The following is a 22,742-nucleotide window of genomic DNA, read 5'->3' as shown; positions in this document are numbered from 1 at the left end:
AGAGAGGTCAGTGAAAGGACAGACAGGTTCTGTGGGGTCAGGAAGCAGGCCCCTGCCTCTAGGGACAATGGAGGAAATGGCTTTGGCACAGCCTGTGTCTCTGGTCTTTGTGATCTCATAGGACACAAGTTGTTATGCACTACTCAGATTTCTCTACTCTTTGTCCCCTTCTGAGTCATGGAAATGCTCTATCCTTTTGGTTTATTAGAAATGCCCTGCTGCTAGCAACAGCTCCTGTACATGCACATATACTCAAATGTACTGTCACACATCCTCGTATACATACTTGCAAACACTCATACGTGCAATCACTTATGGTCACACATACACTCACATACCCACATACACATACAGATATATAGACACATATACCACTCAGATATCCACATATCACGCTTTTGCACACACTCACACACAAAACACACCACATACACATACTTATGTGCATCATCACCCCCCCACATATATGCGTACACTCACACACCATGCATACATAAACACATCACACACATACAAGTACTCTCACATGCACACATCCACACACATATATGCACATAAACACACATGCACAAGCTCCTTTTAAAGCATCCTGACATATTTCTTTGCAAGATAGAACATAATATTAATATGTAGACAATTTCCATAAATTAAACTAAAATTGGTCAGGCAATCTACTACTTAGTTAAAAACAAATCTCTGAAAGCAGTAACAAAAAGATTGTACACTGAAACACCTTTTTTTGTGATTTCTCAAACTTTTTTTTTTTTTTAGGAAAACAAGCACAAGATTTTATAGTCTCTTTTAATAGAGAAGAAAAATACAGTTTTTCTTGTTTGGGATTACTGTCATGCCTTTTAATAATGACATACATTCTGGCTATAAACCTCCTTAAAATAAATAAGTGCAATTTTGCTTTGTTTCCATGGTCTTAGAATTTTCTGAAACAGCCATTTATTTTTCAATTGGTCTTGGAAGTTGTTTTTCTCCAGATTGTCTTTTTGGAGTGGTTAGATTAATTTCCCCAGCCTTTAGACGTTTTTATCCTTGATCTTGGGAATTGCTGAGTCTTTTTCCTTACAATCAATTAGTTTCATTTCATACTGTTTTACCTCCACTTGTTTTTATTGAAGCATCCATTTCCCTTATTTTGATATTGCTTTTAATGTCACTTCAAACTGGTTTTTTTTTTGCTCTCACTGTGAAGAGCCTGCACAGGCAGATAGAGAACTAAAAAACATGAGAAAGCACCCAACATCATTTGCACAAGGTCCCAGATAAACATTTGTCATGCTGTGTGCCTACCAGTTGCATGTATCACCAAAGCAATAAAGGTAGCACATTAAACAGATATACTGGAGCTGAGAATGGTTGCTTAAGAGATTATAAATAAATAAAATATTTCTCAAATAGATAAATACCACCTGAGTTTCCATTTTACCAAAGAAAATTGGGAGCCATAACAGTAACCAGGAATTGCTTCTTTATTGGTTTCTTGATTTTTATTTGGGTAATGAAGGCTCTGTAATTTAGATCAGGGCTATCGACCCCATAAGGGGAATAAAGGGACTAATAATACAGTAAAAGAAGGAATATGCCTCATTTCCGACCCAGAACAACATTATTCAGAATAAGAAAGTACTTTGTTTGGAAGGTATAATCAGTTTTGTTTTTTTTTTTAAATGAGCTTGGTAACCCAGTTAGACAATTTTAGACTAGTCTAGAGGAAAATTGGGGAAACATGCATGACCTTGAGCCCAGTATGTGCTCTCCAGGAGTTTAGGAAAGGGCCAGAGTCTTCACTAGTTTTCTTCAGTGCAGTTTCACCCCCACTCTACTCTGTGCCCCCAGTGACATGAGGCAGGATGCTGCCCATTTACGTGCCCGCTCAGGCGGGTTGCCTGTTCCATTGACAGAAACTAACCCCACACTGTTGTGCTTTCAACTCAGTTGTTATTCTTTCTGTTGGTGGTACTGGGAGTTGTGGGAGAAATAATGGTCACAGCTCTCTTCATGGTTCTTTACAGGGCTTAAAATGCATTGCCATATGCTATAGCATGAATCCTCTTAACTGTGGAGATAGCTTGAATTACCCTTTCTATTTTACCAATGAGGAAATGATCTCAGAAAAGTTAGTTGACTCAATCAAGAACCATGCTCTTCCCACTCGTGGCAGAGGTAGTCACTGAATATTCATATCTCCTCTAGATTCAGTAGCATCTTTGAAATAAGATGGAAAATGGAAGAGTCAGTGTGTGATGACTTTTTTTGTTTGTTTGTTGTGTGTGTACATGTGTTTTGCCACGGTAGCCTAGAAGCCACATCTTGGGATCACAGAGTCACAAGATACAACTGGACTGGGATCCTACCTCCTGAGCTGCTGCTTGAGAGAGCTTCCCTGGAGAGCTTCCAGACCTGCTGGTGATTTTGCCTGAGTGAGAAATAAATGCAGTAAGATTTAAATGTTAGTTTCCTACTGGAGCATAGTCTATCCACTGTAGCAAAATGAGCCTTATTTTTGTCTAGGTAGTTATAGTTTAAAAATATGTTTTAGTACATATCAAAATTTAATTTGCACAAGAACTCTGTAAGTTAAATATTATTTTTATTCTTACTTGTTCAGTGTCATAATAATACTGATGTGTTCAGGTTATTTTATGTTCCTTAGGTTATTTTATGCTCTTTTAGGACTATACTCCTCTCATTCATACATTTATCACAATGAAATTTTATGTGCATTCATATATGTCTTTGAACCATGTCTGTCTAGAGTTCAGGCTCCATGAGAATTTTATATTCCTGAGCCTTAAGTAGGAAACTAAAGCACATTTCTTTAATCTGTTCAATAAATGAATGCTCCTATCAGCAGTAGAGGGTATTTTATCCCTATAGACAAGCCGTAAAGACTCCACGAGAACCAAGAGAGTTAGTTGCATGATTTGAGTAATCTATGGCATTTAGCAAATGGAACCCGATTACGTTATCTTCATGACAGTGCTCTCTCCACTCTGGGATGGTGTTCTAGTTTGCTAGCTGCTGGAATGCAACACATCAGAGACGGATTGGCTTTTAATAAAAGGGGATTTATTTTGTTAGTTCTTCAGAGGAAAGGCAGCTAACTTTCCACTGAGGTTCTTTCTTACATGTGAAGGCACAGGATGGTCTCTGCTGGCCTTCTCTCCAGGCCCCTGGGTTCCAACAACTTTCCCCGGGGTGACTTCTTTCTGCACCTCCAAAGGCCTGGGCTGAGCTGCAAGTGCTGAGATGAAGAATGCGGAGCTGCTTAGACTGTGCTACATTGTGCTGCTCTCATTTAAGCACCAGCCAATTAAGTCAAATGTCATTCACTGCAGCAGGCACGCCTCCTAGCCAACTGCAGATGTAATTAACAGATGAGGTTCACGTACCATTGGCTCATGTCCGCAGCAACAAAACTAGGTTCCTTCACCTGGCCAAGTTGACAACTGAAGCTAACTACCACAGATGGGATGGGCCATTTCCTAGGGCCAGGATATCAGCATTCTGGCTGATTTTATATGGGAAATGCTGACTACAGGCTCTTTGTGTTTTCAGACCAAAGATGATCTCCGTGGATGAATAACCTTAATGTTCAATTGATTAATGCAATCAGTTCTGATATATGGCAAACTTTGTCACAAATATTCTGTGGGAAAAGCCAATTTCATTACATTTTTACTTTAAGACTATGGAGAAAATTGGTGAAAGCCTTTTCAGCAGTGGTGTAACCAGTTGCATAGTCATGACTCTGAACATTTGACTATAGATAGTAATTACAGGTTTTAGAACAGGTACTAGTTTGGAGTTGTTCTAATAACCACTATGTAGTGACACTCTTGATGGCACATTCTACATTCAAAACTTAATTGTTCACACAAGAAAAAGAACCCATTTTTTGTGGGGTGAGTGTCTTTGTTTTTTTTTCTTGGGATGGTGGATTTATACTGATCCAGCTGTTTTCTGGGTCCTGTTTTTTTTGGTAACCTATAGTCAGTCTGAAACAATCGACTGTGATCATGAAATTAACTGACAAATGAGTGGATTAGACGATGGCACTGGTGTTATTACAATAATGCCTACTCATCCAAGTTGAAGAGCACTGGCTTCAAAGTGAATTCTTGCAACCAAGAGGGTTACAGGGATGAAATGCAAAACTCTAACTTAGTTTATTTCTTCTCTAGATTCAACAAGTAGCACAACCTTGCTCAACTATATAAATCTGGCCACCCATTTTTAGACAACTCATCCACTGATCTAAGGAGGAAAAGGCAACAGCACTTAAGACACAGCTGTGCTTCTTAGGACACAAGTGTGCTTCTTAGGACACAGCTTCTCTTCTCTGTGCCCATGAAGAGGATATGTGATAAGATGTAAAAACAATTGCTGCCTGGTGAGCTGAAGGAGGGCAGTCTACTCAAGACAGCCAGAAGTAATGATCAAGGGCATGGACCAGAGCCATTGACAGCCAGGAGATTGTGGCTCTAACATACCCAGCGGACTAGGCATGTGAGCTGGGGTTGCCTAGCAAACATGTCTTACTTGTGGCCCTAACTGCAAAAAGCCCAATGTCTTTGATGTCAAATGCAGACCAGACATGTAGAAAGGAAAGGTGTGAAGGTACACAGATCCCTGTTTTACACTGACAATGCTCACTGTTAGCTAGACACACAGGTTCCTCGACTCAGGAGACACAAGCTCTTGTCCTCATGCTTGCAGGAAGCAGTGTCTAATATCCCGGCTGTGAAAAACCCCTCATCTCTGACCATGCGGCTCTTTAACCATTTGTCTGGTTTCTTTCATAATTTCCTGAGAAATTATCCTTTTGGTTGAAGTTGCAGCGTGCGTTGCAGTGTCGTCTGCAGTGAATTACCGTGGAAAATGAGAAACACTTATTCACGAAGTTTTAGGGAACAGAACACATTTCCTGCCTACAAGCTTCAAAACTTTTCTCAGTGCACAAAGTGAAGAAATAAACAAGAATAATTTAAAATTCACATGGCTTGGGAAATATATTCAGAATGAGCAAGATTAACACTCTCTTGAAAAAGTAGGAGGAAACCGTGAAGTTTTGATCAAGTGAGGTGAAAATTGTCAGTTCATTGTGCAATGAGATGGGATAACATTGCTTAACCGTCTATTTCCTCCAAATCCCCACCGTGGGAGTTACATAAGCAAAGGATGCTTTCCTTTTAAAGTTGCTCTGTTCCATTCTCTTGTCCTTCTCTTATTTTTTTTTTAAAGAAGCCCCATGCAAAGCATCCAGCATAATGCAAATTTACCCTCAAATGCTGGTAAATATAAAACAGCCTTTTCTGTTTTTATCATTTGCATTTGCACAATATGCATTTTTTGAACTAAGTTCCTTTTTGTGGGTGTGGCAATTTGGGTAACAGCTCTCACAGTAAGCAGACTTCAACCTGCTTGCCTATTTCTGAAAACAAGACCCGTGACAATTGTTTGAAAAATCTCCCTTTAAAAGCTCTTTCTGTGTGTAGTCTCATGGGAAGAAATCAGATCCTTTATGGAAGAAAACTGCTATATAAATAGCAAGTTTTATTCAATCGACTCAATTCTCCACTCTGTGAGGCAGAAAATGAGCTTCCTTGAAAACTGGTGGCAAAAAAGCATTTCTAGATGTACAGGAGTTTGGGAATGGAGTGGGGGAGAAGCCTGCCTCCTCACTGTGTGCCAGGCCAGTGGCCAGAGGATTTAAGATTCATAATAATAGCAAACATTTGCAGAGCACTTCCCATGGGCCTGGTGCTTTTCTAAGCCCTGCTTTTTATATACAGACAGCTCAATGAATCGTCCCACACTCCATAAGGGAAGTATATATTTTTTCCCCTTTTGCAGATTGGAAACTGAGGAACAGAGAAACTAAATAACTTGCCAAGGATCCCACAAGTAGTACATGGCCTAAGTTTAAGCACCTTTGATAGTTAAAGCAGTTTTGTCTTCAACAAAAACAACAACACGAGAGATGTGATTTGTGGTCTAGCAGAAAAAGAGAGCCCCTAGCCAAACGTATTTCCAGAATGCCCTCTGAGAGTCTTATCTTAGTGTCTGAAACCCCATTAATAAAGTCTTCATTTGAGTTAAGTAGTATACTCTATTAAAAGGAATGCCTCAGTAATAGGCTAATCATATATCCTTCCCTTCCTGACTGAGGGAAAGGCATTCTGAAGGAGACAGTAATTAAAGTGTATGGAACATTGCAATCTGGGGGGAAAGGCAGGGCAGGTGGCAGCCAGTGAGCAAGGGCCATCAGCAAATGACGTAGGGAAAAGCAGAGGGGTGGATTTGTGCAGGAATGCCCTCAGGAATGGACTGGAGGGTCAGGAGACCTGAATTTGAAACCCCATTTACCACTTCCCCTGTGACACGGGGCTAATTACTTAATCTCTCTGAAGCTTCAGTTTCCCCATCTGTTACCTCCTGCGGTGGTTTTAAATATTTAATAGGGGTAACATATTTTAGCACAGCCCTTAGAGCACAGACAAAGTGAAGAACATGAACCATGGAGCCAGACAGCCTGGGGCCTCACTTAAAAACTGTGTGTCTTTAGACATATCACCCAAATGCTCTGTGTCTCAGATTTCTGCTCTGTAATTTGGGGTATATTAGCGTTTTCTACCTTGTGGTGTTGTCTGGGGGATTGAATGAGTTAATATGTATAAAGTGTTTAGAACAGTCCCTGGCACATAATACATGCTATATGACTGTTAACTACTTTCATAGGAAGGCTTTCAAAAAGTTGCAACCAGTATCAGTAAACCAAGGAAAAACTAACTTGCTTTGATTTTCTTCCTAGCATGTCCATGCCATGCACTGATGCCAATCATCCTGTAAACAAGCTCTCGTCGTTGGCTTTGAACTTTCTTATACCACAGTAAACAATTGGTCTGTCTTTTTGTTTCTGGTTAAAGTCCATCTCCCAGCAAGCATAAACCTGGGCAGAGATATGACATAGCGGGTAATGAGGTAAGATTTTATTCCATTAGGCCTTGGGGAGCAGGAGTGAAAAATTCCGTCTTTGTGTTTGGATTGATAATCATAAATTGTATGTGTTTTTGTACTCCAGGCCATGAAGGAATGAGCTTGTGGTTTCCTGTTTAGCTTCCTGTGTTCTGATGTAATACTTTAGAATTAGGGCAGCTCCAGAGTTTTGTTCTGGTGATGCAGAGACACAGGGATTCTAGCTGGCATGGCCCAGTGTGCTTCTCAAGTGCCCAATTACAAATATATATTTTCCAACAAGTTATTCTCTCTGGGAGCTTGTTTAAATGCTCTTAGTGCTTTGTCTTGGCCTTCATCACAATGTACTTTGAATGTCATTCTGCACAGGGACATTGTGAATAAACACAAAATGCCTTTAAGTTGCCGGCAATCATGTTTTCCTGGTTAGTGATTGTTCATTCACTTATCTGTCCTCTCACTTAAAACATATTTATTGAGCACCTATTATATGCCAGGGATTTTTCCAGACATTGGGAGTTCAGCAGTGAACAAAAGAAGGAACTCGCATTCCAGTGAGGGGTGGGAAATAATAAACAAGATAAATAACAAACAAAAGTGTGTGAAACTTTAGATGGTGATAATGTGCTATGGAGAAAAACAAAGCAAGGAGGTTTGGTAGCAAGATAGAGTGGCTAGGAAGGCCCCATGGAAGGAGAAATGATATGTTTGAATAAAGATTTGAAGGAGTGTAGGGATGAGCTATGCAAGAAGAGCATTCCAGGCAGAGGGAACAGAAAATGCAAAGGCTCTGAGACAAGAGAGTGCCTGGCACATGTAAGGCAGAGCAAGGAGACCATTGTAATAGCTAGCAAGGAATGAGTGATGAGGAGAATGATAGGAAATAGAGCATCATTTGGGGAGCACCAAATGATGTAGGCCTTGTAGTCCATGTTAAGCATTTTGGCTTTTCAAGACAGTGTGAGATGGGAAGTTACTGTCTCATCTTAGGTGGAAGAAGAATAGCACGATCTGATTTTCATTTTACCAAAGTCACTCAGACTGGTTGATTGAAAATAGACTGAAGGGACAAGTAGAGAACAAGAGTCAGAGGGAGACATCAGCTAAGGCAATCCAGGGTGTACAGAACACTGGCACATGCCAAGGTCATGGCCTATGTATTAGCTAGGGTTCTCTAGAGAAGCAGAATCAGCAGGAAATATCCATAGATATAAAATTTATAAAAGTGCCTCATATGACCATGGGAATGCAGAGTCCAAGGTCTGTAGGGCAGGCTGCAAGCTGATAACTCCAATGAAGTTTCTCAACAAACTCTCAGGAGAGGCTGGCTGGACAACTGTAGGAATGGAAGTAAGTCCCAAATCCATAGGGTGGGCTGTCTAGATGAACTCCACAGAAGAGGCTCACCAGCTGAAGCAGGAAAAGAGACTGCTCTTCTGAATCTTACTTAAAAGCCATCTACTGATTAGATTAAGCATCACTCACTGCAGAAGGCATTTCCCTTGGCTGATTACAAATGCAATCAACTGTGGATACAGCCAATGTGATCATGATTTAAGTCCATGAAATGTCCTCATAGCAACAGACAAGCCAGCACTTGCCCAACCAGACAAACGGGTACCACCACCTGGCCAAGTTGATGCATGAACCTGACCATGACGGCCTGATACTAAGCAGTGGGTGGACCCTGAAAACATTCTGGGTACAACTCCTTTGGAAAATAGTTTTCCAGTTTCTATCAAAACCAAGCACACATGCCATACAACCCAACAATTGCACATCTATCTAGGCATTTATCTCAAAGCAATGAAAAGTTTGTCTACATAAAAACCTGTAGGAGATTATTCACAAAGCTTTATTTGTAACAGTCCCAAACCAGAAACAACCAACATGCCCCTCAGTAGATAAGTAGATAAATAAACTGTGGTTCATCTACTCAGGAATAAACAAAGAACAAAGTATTGATGCTTACAATGACTTTGCTGGATTTTAAGGGTATGGTGCTGAGTGAAGAAAGCCAATCTCAAAAGGTTACACATTGTATGAATCTATTTATTTACTACTATTGATATTTTTTTAAAGTATAGAAATGTGTTGGGGATTGAATCATGTCACCCACAAAAGGCATGTTCAGGACCCAACCCCTCATCATGTGGAGTAACAGGACCTTTGAAGATGTTATTAGTTAAATGTGCCCAAACTGAATGTAGGTGGGCCTTAATCCACTATAGCTGAAGTCCTTATATGCAAAGGAAATTGAACAGAGAAAGAGAAGCCATCGGGAGTAGCCAGAGCTTGAAGTCAACAGAGCCTGGAAGTCACATGGACATGTGACTGAAAAACCAAGAACCAAGGATCACCAGCAGTCAGCCCCAGAATGCCACATCTTTGGGGGAGAAATCATCTCCTTGCTGTTGACTTGATTTTGTACTTCTCCTGGCCTCAAAACTATGAGCCAATGCATTCTTATTGTAAAGCAATCCCACCATATGGTATTTGTTTCAGCAGCTGAAAAACTAATACAAAATGGGAAACAAGTTAGCAGTTGTCAAGAGATTCAGAACGGTGGGGCAAGAGGTCTGGGCATGACTACAAAGAAGTAGCATGAATGAGATGTTTGTGGTGATGGAATAGTTCTGTGACTGCAGGGGTTGTTACTCGAATCTGTACATATGATAAAATGACAAAACTATATACATACCTATGCCAATTTCCTATTGGAAATTGTACTATAATTACATAATATGTAATCACTGGGGGAATCTGGATGATGGCTGCATGTGACCTTTCTGCACTATCTTTGCAACTTCCCATGAATCTAAAATTATTTAATAATACAAAGTTTAAAAAATTGTTAGCTGGTTCTGGGATGGATGGGAGGCTTAAGGGAGGCAGAAAAAGAGGAGTGCTCTAGGATGGGGTGGAGCTGGAGTGCGTTCTTGGGGTCTTTGTGCTTTTTGGCATTTGTTATTTATTTTTTCTATATTTATTACATGGGCAGGCACCAGGAATTGAACCCAGGTCTCCAGCATGGCAGGCGAGAATTCTGCCACTGAGCCACCATTGCACCACCCATTTATTTATTTATTTATTTATTTATTTATTTATTTATTTGAGGTTCATGATCTGGAAATCGAACCTGGGTCTCCTGCATGAAAAGTGGGCATTCTAACCACTGAACTACCTGTGAACCCCCATTTATTTTTTTACTATTTAAGAAAATAAACACACTTAGAACCACCAAAGATGGATATCTTAGTTAGCTTAACCATAGGCATATTTAAAGAAAGTATCCATATAATCATTGTAAAGCCTGTGTTTGAGCAGTAAGTTTCATAAACCAATTTAAAATTAGGGCAACAAGGAAAAAAGTACATATTCAGATAGCAAAGTTCTTAAATTCTAAGTATTAAAAACTAGCATAGATACCATTTGATCAGCTGTTAAAACTGTGAAGTTCTTGAAATATCAAGGAGAAAGTTCTTACAAATATCTGCATTGCCCTAGTAATGATCTATGTTACTAAAAATTTTCCTTATTTCAGGAAAATATGAAGATGCGGATATTTTTACAATTAACATATAAAAATCTTAACCACCTAAAATGGATGTCTTAGTTAGCTTATCATAGGCATATTTTAAAAAAATATCTAAGTAATCATTATAAAGCCTACCTGTACAATATGTTTTACAAACCAACTTAAAATTAAAGCATTTTTGACAGCAAACATTCAGTGGAGCCCACAGAATTTTCTCAGAGCTGATGAGAGTATAAGCAAAAAAGAAGTTCAAGATGACTCCAAGTTTTTTTTTGCCTGAGCAACAAAACAAATGGAGTTGCAATTAATCAGTGCAGGAGCTAGTTTAGGGATGCATATTAGTAGTGCAGTTTAGATATGCTGAATTTAAGCTGACTATTTGACATCTTGGGTGGTCATCAGCTTATAAATGGCATTATGAGCTATAAATGTAGACAAGATTACTGAGGGAGTGAACAAAGTTAAAGAGACTTCGGGGCTGAGCTTTGATAATAATCATATTTTGAGTATTGGGACATGAAGAGAAACCAGAAAAGATCAGGAAGGAGAGGCCAGATAAGTAAGGGAAAAACCCAGGAGTGTTTTTTTCTGTCAAAGCCAGGAAAGGAAAGTCTTAGAAGAAAAAGGTCTTCACCTGTGTCAAATGCTGCCGAAATGTCAGCAAGATGAGGGCTGAGATTTGACCATGGCTTTAGCAATGTGCTGGTCTTTGGGGTGCTGATGGAGGTTCGATGGTAATAGTATGACTGGAGTTGGGTTCAAGAGAGAACAGGAGGCCTTAAATTGAAACCATGTCAGTTCTTGTGAATCATGCAATAAAGGGATAATAGTACAAGTAACTGGAGAGAGGGTTATTATTATTATTAGGAAAAAGTGTGTTGTGTTGGGATGGAAAGGATTGCATATAGGAGGAAAAACTGATGGTACAGGAGAGAGAGGAGAAAATAGCAGAGTAAACATCCTTCAGAAGGAAAGAGGGTTAGCATCTAGCATCAGCCTTTGCTGGGAGCCTGGAGAATTTATCCCTATGACCAGGACAGAAGTAGACTTTAAGGGCAAAGATGCGGATGGGTGGAGACATGTGGTGGTGAGAGCTCATGGGGCTTCTCTTCGTGTGAATTCTGTCTTTCCTGTGAATAACAAGCAAGGTCATGGCAGTCGAGGGTGAGAGGGGGTAGGTGGGGTTGAGGCTTAAGGAGAAAGGAAAAAGTGTAAAAGGATAAGAGAAGGATTGTTCCAGGGAAATCTAAGATGCTTCTTGGGCTGCACTAAGTGCCCACTTGAGGTGAGCGATCCCCAGTGGGGATGTGTGCTTTCCAGTGCTCTCCCCTCTGCTGCAGCACCTGTGTTGTCTGCATGAAGACACAGCTGCTAACCTTTGGCCAGGATATCTATTATGGCAAGAATTTGTACTTCCGATTCAGGCAATGATTTAGTTAATTCCTGCAAACACTGTGACCTCAGGTCTCTTTTAACCTATTGAGTTGCGAGGTTAATCTTGAGATTGTGGATTTTGGAAGAAAGAAAAAGAGAGGGGACAGGATGTTTAATGACAGAAGGTCAGGAAATCAGAGCCAGGAGAACAGAAAATAGAACCGTTATTTATTTAGTAATTTAAAGAGCTTGTGAAAGGGTTTTAAGTCCCCAATATGCAAACAATGAACGTTAGTGAAATGGAATAGTTCGGCTATTTTTACTTGTGTCACATTCATTCAAACAAGTATTTATTGAGAAACTAGTGTCTGGCCAGTCACTGCACTGTATCCTGGGTATGCAAAACTGGAAATGGAGGGTGGTGATAGTAGCACAACACTGTGAATGGAATTGACATCACTGAGTTACATATTTGAATGTTGCTACAAAGGAGAAATTAAGGTTGTATGTATGTTAGTAGAATAAAACTTAGGGAAAAAAAACCCCACAATGGACAACACGTGAATCTTATGTAAACCGTGGACTGTAGTTCATAGTACAATTATAATATTCTTTATTTAATTGTAGCAAAGTGTAGCAAAGGTACCACATTAATGTAAGGTGTTAATAACAGGGGAGATATATAGGAACTCTGTATTTTTTGCATGTAAACCTACATTTCTCTAACAACAACAATAAAAAAAAATACATGTGCGTGTGTGTGTGTGTGTGTGTGTGTGTGTGTATAAAGGCAATGAGTCCTGCCCTGAAAGAGCTGTAATTACTGTGAATCAGAAATGTAAAAAGTGTGATAAGTGCAGAGATGGTGACACATATTTGGGAAGTAAGAGAGGAGGCAGTTGACCCAGCCTGGGAAGTATAGGGTCCACAGGATGAGTGAGGGGACGCCAGATGAAATGAAGGGGGGTGGAAAGAATGAAGACAGTTCATGCAGAGAGTGAGAGCAAAGGGGAAAGAGTACGAAGGATGTCAAGTGGAGAAATAAAGAGTCTTAAGGAGCAGCCGCAGGGCTAGTGTTCAAAGCACAGGAGAAGAGCAGGGTGTGGGGAACCACAGGTGAGAGGGGAGGAGGCAGAGGGGCTGGGAGAAGGGCTTTGACTGTGGAGACCAGCATTTTATTGCTAATGCCCCTTGAGAGCTGCATCTTCTCACCAGGCTGGCTGTGAGCTGGGAGGGGAAGAGGAACCAATAAGAAGGAAATAGAGAGGGCAAGGGAAGAATGCCAGCTTACCGGCAGAGGGGACTGTTATAGTTCCCAGTGAAAGAGGCCCCGTGACGATCTTGTTTTTCCTCGACTTCTAAATCTGGATCAGCAAGCCCGGGAGTGGTGGAAGAACACTGGACAAGAAGTCAGGAAACTTGGCTTCTTGTCTCTGATATTAACTCCCTGGGCAAGTCATTTACCTCTGGGCCCTAATTGGGTTGAGGCTCGGATGAGTCATTCCTAAAGAATATTGTAGGGTACTCTATGTTAGTCCTTAGAGACCTTGAGAATATCACATTTCATTTACCCTCCCCAGCAGCGCAGTGCCTTGCTTTGCATGCCTGTGAGCTCTCCTAACTCAGGCATCCTGTGTGCTGCGTCTGTGACCCATCTGCGCTTAGAGAGGACCCATCCTCTTGTCTTTGTCATTTAGTGGTTCTGGTTGCCATCATTTTGGCAGTTACACTAAGCAGATGATGGACTGGCACATTTGTGAGAAGATACACTTAGAGAAGCGAGGGGTGAGGTAATAATGATGGAGATGATGAGGAGGAGGTAGGTGGAGGAAGAGGAAGATGGTGATTTTGATAGCTAATATTTGTTGATCCCCTATTCATTTTACATATAATATCCCTTTTAATCCTAACAAAACTTTGACATGGGTTTCTATGATCTGCGTTTTACAGATGAGGAAATTGAGGCACAGAGAGGTAAGGTAATTTCTCAAAGCCACACAGCATTTGAATCCATGTGGGCTGACCCCAAGCCTATCCTCGCCCCCACCTCCAGCTCCCCAGTAGGAACAGCAGCTCTGTGTAGGGACCCAGAACGCCATTTGAGGGTGTGAGTAAAGGAGAAGAAGGAGAAAGAAAGCTGAGTATTTCTTTCTGCTTCTTCTCAACAATGAGGAATATATTGTTCTTGCCACTTCTTGGTAGGCTCTCAACTATCTACTGTTGCTTGGCATTTTCCTTTCTATCAGTTGACTTTCAAAAATGTTCTAAATGTTGATATTCATTGCAAGATGAATATTGTGATTGTACTGGCAACAGAATGACTTTCCTGGGGACAAGGATGGGTTAAAATGGCAGAGGGAGGTTGGAGTCTGTACATCTTCCCTCACTATCCTCCCCAGCTCTGAGGGACATTTCCTCGTTACTTCAGTCTCTTCCAGCCAGATGGGAAACTCATCATGACATGACATGTTTTGTCATGCAGGTCTGTTTCCAGAAAGGGAATGTGCTATTTGCAAATGATAATAAGCTCATTCTATAACCATTCATGGTAAGAGTAATGTAACAACTTGAATATGTGTTGTAGTTGACAGTTTTCAATGTGCCTTCACATTAAAATCATAGTTAACATTTACTGAGCACCTACTACGTGCCAGGTATCATGCTCGGCAGTTTTATATGCGCTAGTTCACTTAAACCACACAACACTTTGAGGTGAGTTCTATCGTTATCTCCATTTTACAGATGTGGAAACTGTGACATAGAAGTTAAGTGATTTGCTTGAGGTCAGATAGCTCGTACATAGGACATATAACTCAGGCCAAAATGATACCCTATAAAGCAGGAATAAGATTTCCTATTTGTAATAAGGGAATTTCTCATGTGGGTCAAATTCAAGACGTAACAATAGGGAACATTTTTAAGTTTTCAGTTTTATGAGTGGCAAATTACAACTTGAATGATGGAGAATTTTTTCATTCGTCAGAAATCAAAACATTCTCCATTCAAGAAATCTTTAATATTTTTCAGCATTTTTTCTTTACTCTGCTGTGAACCATTTCTGCAAATCAGGTTCCCATCTTGTACAAAAGTCCTCCAAAAGAGAGCGGGTCAATGGGTAAAGGAAAGAAATGACATGTTTCAAAAGATCTGCTTTCCTCTTTCAAGTTCTTTTCTGGCTACCTCTTTTTCCTGTTATGTAATCAGGCAGTTCTCCTTCTGAGGAGGCAAGTCTCCGCCTGCCTGGCAATGGATTTTTGGTGATTTGTCTTTGTTGACATTCTGGGGCTGAAATTCACTGAAAGCCCCCTGGGCAGCTTTACTCTCTGCCCAGCACTTATTGTACCCCTGATGTTCAGTAAATGTTAATTACCAATGATGATAACAAAGCAGATATAATCAGCTTATTCATGCTGATCTGCTTCCCTCTTAGGGGAGAGAGCAGACCAGCATGTCGCAGAAATGGTGGCCACTTCCCTGTTTAATGCAGAGCTCCTTTGCAATTTGAATAATCTATTATGGTACTAAGAATAGAGGAACTGATTTAATTTCTACAACGCTACTAGGATTTGCAGCAACTCATTTAAAAATGATACAGTTGCTTGCAATTGTCTTGCTAGAGAAGGAATAAGTTTTGGGAAATTTAATCCCCGTGGTGAGGCAGTTCATATTTTGCTTTTAACTCTGCTGAATGGCACTCCTTTTCTATAGCTCTCCCACACTTTTGCAAAACTTTAGGTATACAGGGGTGTAACCTGTGGGGAAGTGAGTGCTCCATGCAGTTTTCCTTTGGTTAGTTTTCAGTATTCTCTGCGTCCTGACTCACTCTGTGGCTTTAGGTACCTATTTTATGTGGCTTCTGCACTGGGGATGCATCTCTTATATCTGTATTTTCTCACTGTTATGATTTCTGTTATTACAAACAGTGGGGAAAGGCTTTATTTCTGGAACTAAGAGTAAGCCTATAGATGAAATGAATATACTTCCTGGGATGTATGCATGTTGAAATACTGAAAATCCCCATTTTTAAAAAGTAAAATGATACCAATTTATGGATCTCTGAGTGATCTATAAACTTTATTTCATTGATTTTTATTTACACACACTCTATACTCACCAGGCACAAACTCCTCCCCCCTCCTTCCACCCAACCCCTGGTGACTTCTCATCTACTTTCTCTGCAAATTTGCTAATTTTAGACATCTCATATAAGTGACATCAGGTAATATTTACCCCTACGTGCCTTGCTTATTTCACTGAGTGTAATACTTTCAAGTTTCTCCATGTTGCAGCATGTCACAGAAATGCATTCGTTCTATGGCCAAATAATATTTCATTGCATGCATGTACCACATTCTGTTTATCCATTCGTTTATGGACACTTGGGTTGTTTCCAATTTTGGGCTATTGCAAATAATGCTGCTATGAATATTCAGGTACAGGTATCTATTTGAGACCCTCTTTGTTATGTACCTGCAAGTGAAATTGCTAGATCATATGCTAAGCCTTTATTTAATTTTTTGAGGAATGTCCATGTTGCTTTACATTCCTACCAGCAATGCACTAAAGTTGCAATTTCTCTGCATCCTTACCAACGCTTGATATTTTCTGTGTTTTTTAAATAATAGCCATCCTTGTGGGTGTGGTATCGTGGTTTTGATTTGCATTTCCCTAATGACTAATGATGTTGAGCATCTATTCATATGCTTATTGGCCATTTGTATATCTTCTTTGGGATGATATTCATTCAAGTACTTTGCCCATTTTAAAATTGGGTCCATCTCTCCCTTTCTTAAGCATGTGGTTTAGTGGAGATGTCTCATAGCACAGACCTTAATAGATAGAGTTATTTCAGTTACATTATTAAGCTCTCTAGGGGCAAATTGGCAAAAATTCTACAGCATAGTGGGTTAGAGTCTTAGAGATGCTTTTCACATTAAAACAATTATTTTTCTCTCTTTTCTCAGGCATGTAAGCCGGCCTGCCCCCACATTTGAGGAGCCTAGAAGAGTAAAAATGGATGCCACATATAAAAGGTCTACAATTTAAGAGTTTAAATCAAGCTAACATACTGCTATATAAAATCTTATCCTACCAGTTGACAAATATACCTTCATTATAATGAAATTTATATATTTCTTCATTTCACCCTTTTTTTTTTTACTTTTCTGTACTCTGTTTTACATTTGCTACCCTGATCTTAATTTGTTCTCAGCCTCAGTAATCTAAAGAATGAAAACTACAATGTAATTTTATTTACTGTACAAAATTTGAATAAATCTTTTTAAAGAACATAAAGTAAATGTAAGCATTAAAAAATCTTTTCAGATTTTCAATTTTGTTTTCTTCTAAAATATTAAAAATATCTGTTAAAGTTAAAAGGTAAATTTCAAATTGTACAAATGACCATCGAAGTTTTCAACCCATTATTTAAATGGAGCTGATGCTTTAAATTTATTTTTTCAACATAAATTAAGTCAATTAAAAACATTTATAAAAATAAAGCTATTAATAATTCTAGTGTTCAATGTCCATCTAATTAGCAATGTAAAGAATCAATACCTTACTTCATTTATGCTATGTCTAGATCTTCCCAAACCTAAGAGTAACATGAACTGTTTAATATTCAGAATGTTCCTCAGCTTGCCCAGGCCACTGCTGTGACTACTGTGCTAATTCATAAGGTGCCTCCAGAACCCCAATTTGAAATATGAAGAGATGGAAGACAACGTGTGCTCAGCAGTATTGGGGAACGATACTTCATTATGCAAGAATTCATTATAGTCATAATATGTGAGAAGATTATGACAGTTATTTAATTTGTTTTTTTCTCTTACCTAAGCACTTTCACTGCTCAAATCTTCCCTGCACTCTGAAACCTTGTCAGTCCCTGAAGTTGGCAGTGGCATAACCCACAAATCTTCATGGCGTTTGGACACAGTAACTTTTTCTTTCAAAAACATAGGGCAAAATATGAGAAGAAGAGTTTTGCAGGGACTTGAATACCATTAATAACGAGAATGGATGTTTAGGCTTATGGATTGTGCTAAGATCCTGAGTCCTGCACCCCCAGTGACAGAGGTCCTAGTGTCCTTTAATAAATTCCTTTTGCTTGGGTCCAAGGAAAAATTCCTCATGCACCACTTGGAGAGTTAAGTATCCATGAATAGCCTTGCAATGTATCTGCCATCACTTTCCCTTTGGATACACAGGATTTGTGCCACTTCTCACCATCTGTGCAGAGTCTCATTTTCTCTGGAGGACTTTACTGTCTTTCCCTGACATTTGGCTTCCTTGGGACTCTTCTGGTAGGTGTGTGTGAATCACAGGTCAAGTCCTTTCCTATGGACATGTAGCTAGAATCTGTTTGTATGTCCCCAAACATCCCGTGATAGAGATACACACTTTTTCTAAGACCCTAAGAGACCTCTAAGGTGTTGCCCAAACCTACCTGCTGTTCCAGCAGGTTGTCTCCTCCAGCTAACAAAAAGCCCTCTTACATTCAAATCTTTCTACATGTGCTTTCTCAACACTAGTGGTCTAAAAAGTGACAAAATGGTCTGGATTTTTTTTGTGCTTTAAAAAGAAGTGCACTATTGCTCTCAGTGGAGAGGTTTCTGACTCTGTTCCTCATGTTTTTCTCCTGATTTCACTTCCTCACACCCAGGTGTGAAAATTAGAGACCATGTTCCCTCTTGGCAACAGCCCTGGAGCTTCTCGTCTCTTGCATTCCCTGAGAAGATCACTTTCCCCTGTTTGTCTGTAGCTGTGCAGAGCAGGTTCACCCAGATGATTTATAATAAAATTAAGGAATTTAGATTATTTATAACTGAGGTGGATCTTTAACATTTCTCTCCAGTAATCTCTCATCAGTGCTAAGCTCTTGCTTCAGGATGTTAGAACTGCCATTTTGGCCCCAGTGCCATCTTTTCAGCCCGTCCCTGGAGTGTTAATTTCATAGCCTCCTTGTGCAACCTTCCTTCCCGTCCACTGTCTCCAACCCCATATGGATCTTTGCATGGTGGTTAAGGGCAGATCTTGAATCCCAGCTTCCTCACATACTAAAGTGTGAATTTGGGCAAATTACTCAACCTCTCTGAGTATCAGTTTCCCTATTGATAAAATGGGCAATGGGAAGGATTAACTGAGATAATGTGGGGTAGGCACTGGGCAGAGATGTGAACCTTTTTTTTTTCTTTTCCTTTTTGCTTGTTTTTTGGAGGGGGCACCCAGATAGAGATGTGACATTTGGAAAAGGATCAATAAAAGGTAGTGATTGTTATTTTTAAATCCCTGCCTTTTATTTGTCTTCAAGAAATTGAAAGGGCCAACTGACAGGAGTTTTCAGTGCTAAAGAATAGAATTTGCAGTTCTTAAACTTACAGGGTTCTATTTGAACCCAGAAAAATAGGGTGCTTCCTTAGAGATATACTACCATAGGAAGAAAGGGGATTATTCATAGATGTTATAAACCTTAAAAAAATAAGTATTGTCCTTCTCTCAAGGTATGAGTTTTGGGCAGTATTTCTGTTCTCCGTTGAAGCTGAAGTTGAGTAGTAAATAGAAGATTATCTGCATTTAAAGTACTGTAGACTATATATATATACACACACACACATATATGCAAGCATAAATATTATAGGGAAGCAAATAAATCCCTATAAAGCCTCCAAAACAGAAAAACTCATGTCAATCTCTCCTTGGCCCATAATCCCACCCTCCCACACTCCTGGTCCCTGCCAACCTCTCCCCTCCAACCATAGCTATTTTTAGCCTGGCAATAAAGGTTGCGGTATGAGGAGGATGTGTTTGGCTAACACAGTGTGGCTTCTGTAGTAGAAGAGGCTATGCCTTGGTTGTGAGGAAGCACTGCTTCAGCTCCTGCATGTCTCACCAAAAAAGAAAAAAGAAAGGAATTTATGCATTAAAGGAAATAGAGCCTGAGATAATCAAGGAAAAAACACAGCAACACATCTATGCAAAGCATTCGATGCCCAAGGAGCAGAAAAGTGACCCCTTCATAGAAATGGAATAAGTGAAACTCTCTCTTGAATTATTAATTGGCTCACTCTGCTTGCTTCCTCATAGATCTACCGGGTGTCCCTGAATGTACTCACAGCCTTCCCTCCTTCATGCCTTTAATTGTGCTGTTCCCAAGACTGAGCCACCTCTACCTCTCCATGGTGCCTAATTGTTCAGAGTTTCCCCGGTTCTCCTGCAACCACCCCTCCTCCCGCCACCTCCTTCATTACTATCTAAATGGTCTCAGTTAATTTTCAAACTATAGAAGTAAGAATCGTGGCTTGTACTTTTAAAATGCCATACCCCATGGCCCCCAAGAGTCTGCTTATACTTCCAGGCTCATAGTGGGTGGAAATTGATGGCTTGACAGGCTTCCTGCTACATGACATAAAACAAGGAAATCTTGCCAGTTTTTTTATCCTTTTGAAAACATGGCAGTAAGACTTTGAGAAAAGCCCTGCATCTTTTATGTTGTAAAACGTCTCTGCTCATTTTATCTTGTGTGAGTGCTCAGCAGCCTCAGATAGCAATCAAAGGGTATACATTCATATGCAGTAGGGAAGGTGGACAGATGCAATTGGAACCTATCTGGAAGGTTAAAAGTGGTCGGAACATCAAACTGGAAAATAAATTCATAAACAATGTAGAGATTTTGTTGATGCCCAGAAGAACCATCTCGAATACACTGTTGTCTCAAATTCCCTTGATGCTGAGCGAACAGAGCTTCAGGCAAGCAATCGCTTTTGAAGTGCTTGTTTTTCTTGACTCAACACAGCAAACATGTAAATGGATTGCATGTCGTAGCCAAAGAAAAAGGGAAAACCCCAAACCCAGAGTGCAAGATGACCTTTCGGTTAGTTTCTCCTTTTTAATTTGCTGTTGTTTGTGATTCAGGAAAGACAGTTCTTCATGTTTCCTCTGCCAAACCTGCAGTAGCTTTTCTTTCCATTTTAAAAAGTCTGTCAACAGATGCTATCTTCTGGAAAATAAAATAAGATCAGAAAATGCAAACCCACAGATGACTGTTCCTCCCTGTACTAAACCAGTACACCCTAAAATCACGAAAGAGCAATTCTTTTTTTGTGCAATAGTAGGTTTGGGTGTGTGCTTATGTCTCTTAGAGTTTCTCTGTGTGCAATGGTACATTTGGATGTGTGCCTGTGTCTCCTAGAGTTTCTTATTTTAGTGTATTTATATTATGTTTTTTTGCAAATCCACATTACATAAAATGGATATGGAGGGTTTCTACTATTTACTGTGTATATCATCATAACCTCTACATCACAGAGGTTATTGATAAGTGTAGTATTGAAAATGAAACACTCTGTCATCATTTTCTATTTTCTTAGCAGAAATGGTAACTGTCTGAGGCAAGTAAGCACGATTTGTTCTGTAACTGATTTAATCCTTTCCTCTTTTTCTGCCTTCTCTCCTTGTCTTTTTTCTAGTTCTCCTTCCCTTTTTTTTATCTGTTATGCAGTAATTCTAAATAAGGGCTTCACAGAGTCTAGCATTTACCCACTTAATATGGGAAGCAGGTCACAGGCTTGCATTTGCAGCTTTCTTCAATATCTACTTATACAGCTGCATTTTAGTTTATGGGCACATAATCACATTTTTTAAAGAGTTTGGCTCCATGCTTAGCTAGGCTCAAGTGACCCTCTCTAATGTCTGGCTCATTGCATCCCTTAGATTTTCCACATATTTTAACAATTGTTTTCCTCTGGTCTGTGTTAACTTCCATTGCTCTTTAGGTCTTGTGATTCTTTTCAGGAATGGTGAGTCAAATTAATGGGAAAAAAAATAAACCTGGAAAATAGGTTGATGCTTAAAGGTGTGTTTTGATTTTACAAGAAAATAACTGTGATTTTATTTTCATTCCCTGCCCCATTATTTCAGAAAAAATCATGAAGAGGGAGCTAAATAGTGACTAATGTGTGTTCCAATGTGTAATGAGGAATAAACTCACGCTTAAAGCTCCTGGCATTTGCCTACCACTACAGAGACAATGACAGAGAGCAATGCATCTGCAGTTTTGTATCAATAGGATTAGCTAGAATTGTGAACCTTCTTGGTTTTAAATGGACTTTGAAACTCCAGCACAATGAGAGTAGAGCAGCTAAGAGAGTGAAGGACCTACAAAATGTGTCAAACTGGAACTAAGAGAAGGACCCAGGGTAGTTTAGCTTGTATGGGAGACAAAAACGAGACATGCAAGAGGAAATAGACCATATCCTCATTGTTCTGAAAGGAAAACCCAGGCCTGCTGAGTTTGCAGCCTTGTAGAAATAGTGCAGCAGAGGCTGGGTGACTAAATTTCAGGAACGTTACAAACAGAATTCTTTCTTTGGGTGACAGCCTGGCCAGATGGTATCTGTGGTCCTTTCCATTCAAAATGGGAGGAATTCTGAGTGCAGGGTTAATAAAGGTACAGGATGTCAACAGGCAGATGATAGAAATATGGCATTGAACTTTTCAGGAGGCTTGGGACTGTGACCCCCTTGCATGTGGTGGGCTACCCTGCTTCCTGTTTGCTGTGCATTGTGAGGTTGTGTTACCCACTGGTTGTTAGGGACGTCTGCAAGCCTGCACGGGGAGAGGGGGGCTTCAGGGGAACCATCCAGGTTCTGCCCAGTAAACTGGGGCTGAATACTTTGGTTAACTGAGGAGGGAATTTGTTCATTGTCACCATGCCCAAATGCCTTTTCCACTAGGATCACAAGCGTTTTCCTCTTGTTGTATCAGGGAGGCCATGGGTGTGAAAGGGAAACTGTAGGGATGGCCAAAGATCATACTTATAAAAGCTGGAGGACCCTGTTCT

General features: G+C 40.0%; 1 long non-coding RNA gene across 1 annotated transcript in view; it reads left to right on the top strand.

Moving 5' to 3' along the window:
• Window positions 1-22,742, top strand: part of LOC143679405 (uncharacterized) — a 166,416-nt gene that overhangs the window by 131,275 nt on the left and 12,399 nt on the right. Inside the window, exons 6-8 of the long non-coding RNA XR_013173720.1 lie at window positions 2,308-2,432; window positions 16,867-16,935; window positions 17,530-17,692. This is a non-coding gene — a long non-coding RNA (uncharacterized LOC143679405). The remainder of the gene's footprint in view (window positions 1-2,307; window positions 2,433-16,866; window positions 16,936-17,529; window positions 17,693-22,742) is intronic.

This window comes from Tamandua tetradactyla, chromosome 4 (genome assembly GCF_023851605.1).
Source record: "Tamandua tetradactyla isolate mTamTet1 chromosome 4, mTamTet1.pri, whole genome shotgun sequence".
Taxonomy (NCBI): Eukaryota; Metazoa; Chordata; class Mammalia; order Pilosa; family Myrmecophagidae; genus Tamandua; species Tamandua tetradactyla.
The sequence above is the reverse complement of the archived record's forward strand: the minus strand, read 5'-3'. Positions and strand labels throughout refer to the sequence as shown.